The sequence below is a fragment of the Ornithorhynchus anatinus genome, chromosome 1 (assembly GCF_004115215.2).
Source record: "Ornithorhynchus anatinus isolate Pmale09 chromosome 1, mOrnAna1.pri.v4, whole genome shotgun sequence".
NCBI lineage: Eukaryota > Metazoa > Chordata > Mammalia > Monotremata > Ornithorhynchidae > Ornithorhynchus > Ornithorhynchus anatinus.
In genome coordinates, this window is record NC_041728.1 from 15,937,498 (window position 1) to 15,944,682 (window position 7,185).

Below are 7,185 nucleotides of genomic sequence, written 5' to 3' on the forward strand. Positions count from 1 at the left end.
GGTGGGGGGCGGGGGGGGAGACGGGTCGATATGCATTATATGTGCCGTGTGTGGAAAAAAAAAAAGTCAGGTACTCTGTTTTGTAAAAGTACTTTTCAATTGCCTCAGTGATACAGTATAAGGATAAACAGAAATGCTGAGATAAGCTTAGCACTTGAGTTGTACAACAGAACCCTTGTACAAAATAGATTTTAAGGCTAACTTCTTTTCACTGTTGTGCTCCTTTGCAAAATGTATGTTACAATAGATAGTGTCATGTTGCAGGTTCAACGTTATTTACATGTAAATAGACAAAAGGAAACATTTGCCAGAAGAGGCAGATCTTTACTGAGAGAGAAAGCAGCTGTTATGCAACATATAGAAAATGTATAGATGTTTTGACAGACCCAGCAATGGGTGGCCATTGATAAATGCTAGAAACAAGACTAGGTCACCTAACGTTCAAAGTAAGGCTCACAAACATTTAAAAGAGGACCATGCTTTTCACCATGTGGAGTTTGAGGGCTAATCTGTTCAATTTTTAAAAAAATCTGGGTCTGCATCACTTATTAAATAAAAGTATAAAAATATGTACATTACATTTTGCTTATTTTCATATAAAAAGTAAGACAGAGTTTGCAAAGCATTTGTGGCTTTTTGTAGTTTACTTAAGCCAAAATGTGTTTTTTTTTTCTCGATAGCTTCGCTAATATTTTAAACAGTCCTAAAGAAAACAAACAGAAGGGACGTTTTGTATAGAAAGCACTACCCTAAGCCATGAAGAACTCCATGCTTTGCTAACCAAGATAACTGTTTTCTCTTTGTAGAAGTTTTGTTTTTGAAATGTGTATTTCTAATTATATAAAATATTAAGAATCTTTTAAAAAATCTGTGAAATTAACATGCTTGTGTATAGCTTTCTAATATATATAATAATTATGGTAATAGCAGAAGTTTTGTTATCTTAATAGTGGGAGGGGGTATATTTGTGCAGTTGCACATTTAAGTAACTATTTTCTTTCAGTTTTCTTTTACTCTGCATACATTTTACAACTTCAAAGTCAGCTGTCAAAAAGGAAAACCTGTGGGGTTCAAATTGACCACATCTTGACAACTAAAGTCATTTTTAATACTATGTTTGCATCCTATTGGGTGAACTGACATCCATTGTATATACTGATTAGTTCTTTCATTCAATTTTGGGCATCATATCAAATGCAGGGCCCTCTTCCGATCCCGCCTATGCACCAGGCAGCTTGCTAAATGAATGCATAAAGGTCACAACATGGCTCTTCTTCTCCTGAGAAGATGTCTCCCTGCTGAAATTTGAGGTGCTTTCTGAAAACCAGCCAGGACAGTGGGTATGTGATGTGGGGGGTGGGGGTGGGGGGCACCAGTTTCCAGGAACCAGTGTGGGGTTGGTCCAGAGAAGAGGTTGCGCATTTGTGCAGTCGTCCTCTCCTGAGCGTTTAACGTAGGACTTGGCACTCGTTAGGAGCTCAGTAAATACCATCGCTTGATGGAGTTGGCAAAAACATGAAGGAAAAGGAACTGCTGAAAACAGAGCAGGCAAGAAAAAATTGCTTGTGGATAATCCTTAGCCTCTCTGACCTTGGAGTGGCATCTGTTGAACCATCCTCCATGGATCTGATACACAAACCGTAGCACTTCGATATAGGGCTTGAAAGTCTTTTCTTGTTAAATATGTTTTTCTTCAGAGAAGGCAGTTAAAAAGCCATTCTCTATTCATTTAAGATCTGCATCTTTAAAAAAAATGGTCACGTTCAGATGGGTCCCCTGGGCCATTTTCCTTTAAAAAGCTAATGCCATTACATCACTTTTTTTTTCTTTTCCAACAGTAGTTTCAGTTTGGCAGAGGGGGCAGACTCCAGGAGTAGTTTTCCTTCTTTTGGAATGTGAAGATCTCGTTTCATCTCCCAACCACTGGCATTGATACACCCGTCAAATACTACAGAAGCAATAGCGGTCTAGGCCTCACCTTAGATGGGTTATATTGATGTAGTTCTACCACCCGCACGCTGTTCTCTTGTAGGGGGGCTGGGTGTATCTTCTTGCTGCAGGCTGTCGCTGGGTGACAGAAACCAGTAGATGTGACGATCACTAGCTAGGTCCCCAAACTTACGACTTGCTCAGTTCCTTTTGCCAGGCTGGATTGGAAAGCCCCACTTGGTGATTAGTGCATCTTCATTAATACCCACCTAAGGCTGCTCATTTGCCTCGGTTGGTGGGTACTCTAAGGAGAACACTATTCAACTAATCCCTCCATCCCTCATAAGGGGGTCTCTGGGACCTGGAAGAAAAAGAGTGCTTGTGCACAGACTGATCAGAACAGGGCCTCTGATCTATTTTGAAAAGCAAACGCAATTTATTCACAACCAACCACTCTCCTCACCTTGAGCATGAGCCCATTCTTTTATTCTCAGACTGAAAATTTTGAACTTAATGTGTATAAAATATGCAAATAGATCACAAATGTGCTTTGTCATTTCAGAACACTTGGGTTTATCAGTATTGTAAGTAGAAACTTGTCAGCGGGTGGGAAGGGGGTCATTCGATGAAAATATGAAGAATAGCCATATTAATAAATAGTTTACCTTGCAATTTGCCTCAGCAACACAGGAAAAAGGAAAAGTGAGTTTCTAAGGAGCAGTGGTAGAAAGGAAACTAAGGAACTAGCCAAAGCCCAGGTGAAGGTGTTGCCTTGGCTATTTTGAGTCCTTCTGACGATGGTTTTAGAAGAACAAAAAGAACAGAATCACTTGAAAATGGATGCCAGTCATCCCTCTTGTTGCCTCTACCAAATTCCTGTCCAGTAGTGGCAAAATAGAGAAAGGGTAATCGGAGAATTTTTTAAGAGGAGTTAATGAGAAGAAGCACAACTTGGATTGTGATGAGTCACTTTCTGTAAACAATAACTGTCTATCTTTACCCTGTACCTTTATCTGTAATTTACCATTTATTGTATTTTGCAAAGCTAATCTTGGTTTATCACAGTGATTCCTTTGTACTTAAGGAGTTAGGGCAGAGCCCTGAGGGAGTATTACTTTACATAACCGTGCTATGTAACATTTTAGGCAACATTCTTCATTGCAAGTTAAAGTACCTTAAGTGGCATTTTACACAGCTCCGTATTGTTATAGCTAATCCTTATTTTTAAAGATATTTTCTGTAACATTATTAAGCTTAATTACTGGTGACAATGATATGATATACATAAGCTGCACAACCTGTATATTGTATGCATTGATGCCTTTCACATGGAGGCTATTCATTTCAATGTTATTGAAAGTTGTGTTTTATAACTTTTAAAAATGGCTTATTTTTTTTCCCAAGGGTGGAATTTAACTGTTTTGTAATGATGAATACGAAAATACCTGTCATCCTCAGATTGTTTTCAGGTTAGCTAATGTGAGAATTTTAAAGATAATGCCAATACACTCTTAACAAGAATGTCAGCCCTCCTGTAAGTGTGTCTTAACTTACGTACCCAGCTTAACTTAGATGTAACAATGTTTCTCCCTTCCCCCCTTCTTCTTGTCTTTCAGAAAATAGATGCTTTGTATTTCTTTTTTTTAAGCCACTTGAAACCTCAATAAAGGCTGTTGCCTAAACATGGCATACTTCATCTGTTCCTGTTTGTGCCATCTGCTGTGATGTCGTCACTTTTACGGCGTTAATTTCCTGCCACTACAGATCTCTTGAAGGACTGATGGAATATTGGTATCTGTTAGAATGCTTCAGACTGTAGATGTAATAAAGGCTTTTGTTAATATATTTTAACCAAAGATGTGGAGCAATCCAAGCTTTGAGCCACACACACCTGCTGCATCAAAATTGTCTATTTGGTTATTTTCCTAATCAGGTGTTGCATTTTGCCTTCCCTGCTCATACCTCAAATTTATCCGTACCTCAGTTTGATTCAGAGATTCAGAGATGTTAGTTGAACCACAGATTTCTTTTTCACTTATTTGTTTAATCCAGTATCGGTGTCCTCTTGAATAATGCAGATCTGGGTCACTGTAGGCATAGCACTTGGATTGCTTCAGATGGTTTGCTGTATCCTTTTTTTCTTCTCTTTTCTTTTTCTGGGGACTTGTTTCCATTAAACGACAGTAATTCAAAAGTAACTTGTAAATGAGGGCAGTACAAGCATTTGCAACAAATATTAACTAGAGGCTCACAGCGGCATAAGCTGGACTTTGTCGCCACTAGATGACAAGATGTTATAACTAAGTTAAACCACATCTGTGTATCTCAAGGGACTTAATTCAGCTGTCTGTAGTGAACAAAAAATGGGAAATTTTCAAAAGTTTCTCCTGCTGGAAATAAGGTATAATTTGTATTTTGCAGACAATTCAGTAAAGTTACTGGCTTTCTTAGTGATACAGTGTCTGTGGTGCATTTTTTTTAATGCTTTGCTTATTAGAAATGTTCCATATTACTGCATTTTCTAAAGCTACTTCAAGAGGAAGCATATCTCAGGTGGCCTCACTCTTTCAGAATTTTACAAATTTCAGTCATAGATGGTAGCCACAAAGATACCTATTTATGCCCACACTACTGTTTTGCATTGGCTGCAAATTGAATCCCAGTTTGGGAAGGATGTGCTTATTGAGCCAAGTCTGTCAGGTTTAAAGAGCCTGCAGTTTCAGTATATGACAGAACTTTGTTTTGGTAATCTGGTCCCAACTTGCAAAAAAAAATGGGAGAGCCACAGTCATGAGAAGGGTTCCTCTCAGAAGTGGAAATCTTTCCTCAGATGTTTCTTTCTTTTTATAGTATCTGGGTGGCACATGCATTAATAGCCCTGTAATGGCATTAGAGGAAATAGTATTCATTAAGTACCTACTTGGTGCAAAGTTCTGTGCTAGGTGCTGGTGTGGTTACAAGAGAAGTATTGTTTTGAAGACACATTCATTTGGTAATTATTTGAGCTATTTGGTAATTAGTGTCTTTTCCCAAATGATCAAGGAGATTATCACCATTTTATGTGTAAGCATTAATGAGTTGTCCAAACCACAATTCCTTTTTCAACCAGAAAAGAGCCACTCCATTGTAAGCCTACAAGGTGAAGGGCCACTTTGCTTTATTTGTTGTATATGTTCCCTGAGCACCCAATAAAGGGCTCTGTGGTGAGTAATATACTGACCTCCCTGAGTGATACTAAATTACAACCTATGGAAAGCAGGGATAGAGATTATAAGCCGTACTTAATGCCTCCTGAACTACTGAATACAAGAAAAGATCTGAGGAAACACCATATCCACCTTTTGTCTAAACTGACAATCCAGCTGTTAGTCCACCTTAAGGTGGATTTTTAATTAATCCACCTTAAGTAGGTGGATTCATTGAATGCCTACTGTGTGCAAAACCCTGTATGAAGCACATGGGAGGATACAGTATAGGTGTAATGGGGGTTACATGCTAATAGATTTTAATTTTCGTAATGTCCAAACAACTAAGGTTTCCAATAAAAAGATAAAAAACACTGACAGCTTAAATGTAGGAAATTTACCATTGGAAATTGTCAGGCAAAAACATTAGCCAGTTCAGGAGGACTTAGGATAAATTCATAATACTAATAATAATGTTGGTATTTGTTAAACACTTACTATGTGCCAAGCATTGTTCTAAATGCTGGGGTAGATTCAAGCTAATCAGGTTGTCCCACGTAGGGCTCACAGTCTTCATCCCCATTTTACAGATGCGGTAACTGAGGCACAGAGAAGTTAAGTGACTTGCCCAAAGTCACACAGCTGACAAGTGGTGGAGGTGGAATTAGAACCCATGACCTCTGACTTCCATGCCTGGGCTCTTTCCACTAAGCCATGCTGCTTCTCTAGCCACACTGCTTCTCTGGATTCATGGATGAGCATCCACAACAGATTTCCAGAGGGAACGCTAGAGAGAGGTTAAGTGGTGTTAGAGTGGGTGTCAAGGAGTGTAACCATCACGTGATTATTCCAAACATCCCTGTTACCATTTTCTGATCCAGCAATGGCATTTTTTATGTTCTTGGGTTCTTATATTCCCTTAACTTTTAGGGATCACAAGAAAAACGTTCCACACTGACAGTGCTATCTCCTATTTCTGGCAGGTTCTTTTTGTTAACCTTGAAAATTAAATTGCAATAAAATGAAAGGAAAAGAGGCTTCTCTCTTTTGAACTAGTTGTCCTAGTGGAAATAACCCACCATGCCATCAGTACTTCAAAAACTGTAATTAGAACATATAAAATTCATGCCATGTCAAAATAAGATAGTGTTATAGTTCTTCCCATTTAAAGTTGCTTTATCCTAGGAATTGAGTTAAAATCTTGGTTCCACTCTGAAACCTTTTTTCTTCCAAAAAGAAGGCAATTGTTGTGACCTACCAAATCAGCCTAGTTTGTGTTTATCTTAAAAATACAGATTGATTGCTTACTCTTCCAAATTCATCCAACTCTGAATGCTCCATACTAATGAGAGAGGAAGAATATCCAGGTAATCAAAAACACCATTTAACCACAAATTTAAACTTCCCATCCACCCGCTAATTTGCACCATAAATACAGACTTAAACTTTGACTTTTGCCCCAAGACCACTTAGGTACCACCGTGAAGCCAATCCAAGCAGTGCAGTGTTTCCACAGAATACTATGTAGTTATTAGTCCTGAATTTATGGTTATATTCCTAATTGTATTATGCTATTCGGTCTTTATGAATTCCCACTCCTTCAATTAAATGCCACATCTTCATCAGTCAGAGACAGTGAGACTCATACTATTTTCAGACCAAAGTTCATTTCTCCCACCCTGCCCTTTGTCCCCACTATGTCACCTATATACTCAGGCCTGTATCCCTAAAACATTTTGATACTCTCCCCCCTCCCGCCCCAGCCCCTATAGCACTAATGTACATATCCTTATTCTCAGCTGTTTCTCCTAACTATAATCATGTCTGTCTCCCCAACTAGATTGTGAGATCCTTAAGGGCAGGGATCATCTCTAATAATAATTATTATTATTATTATAATATTAAGCATTTGCTATGTGGCAGGCACCGTACTAAGTGCTGGATGGATACAAGGAAATTGGGATGGACACAGTGAGACACAGAGTCTTATTCCCCGTTTTACAGAAGAGGTAATCGAGGCCCAGAGAAGTGAAGTGACTTGCCCAAGGTCATAGAACAGACAAGTGGTGGA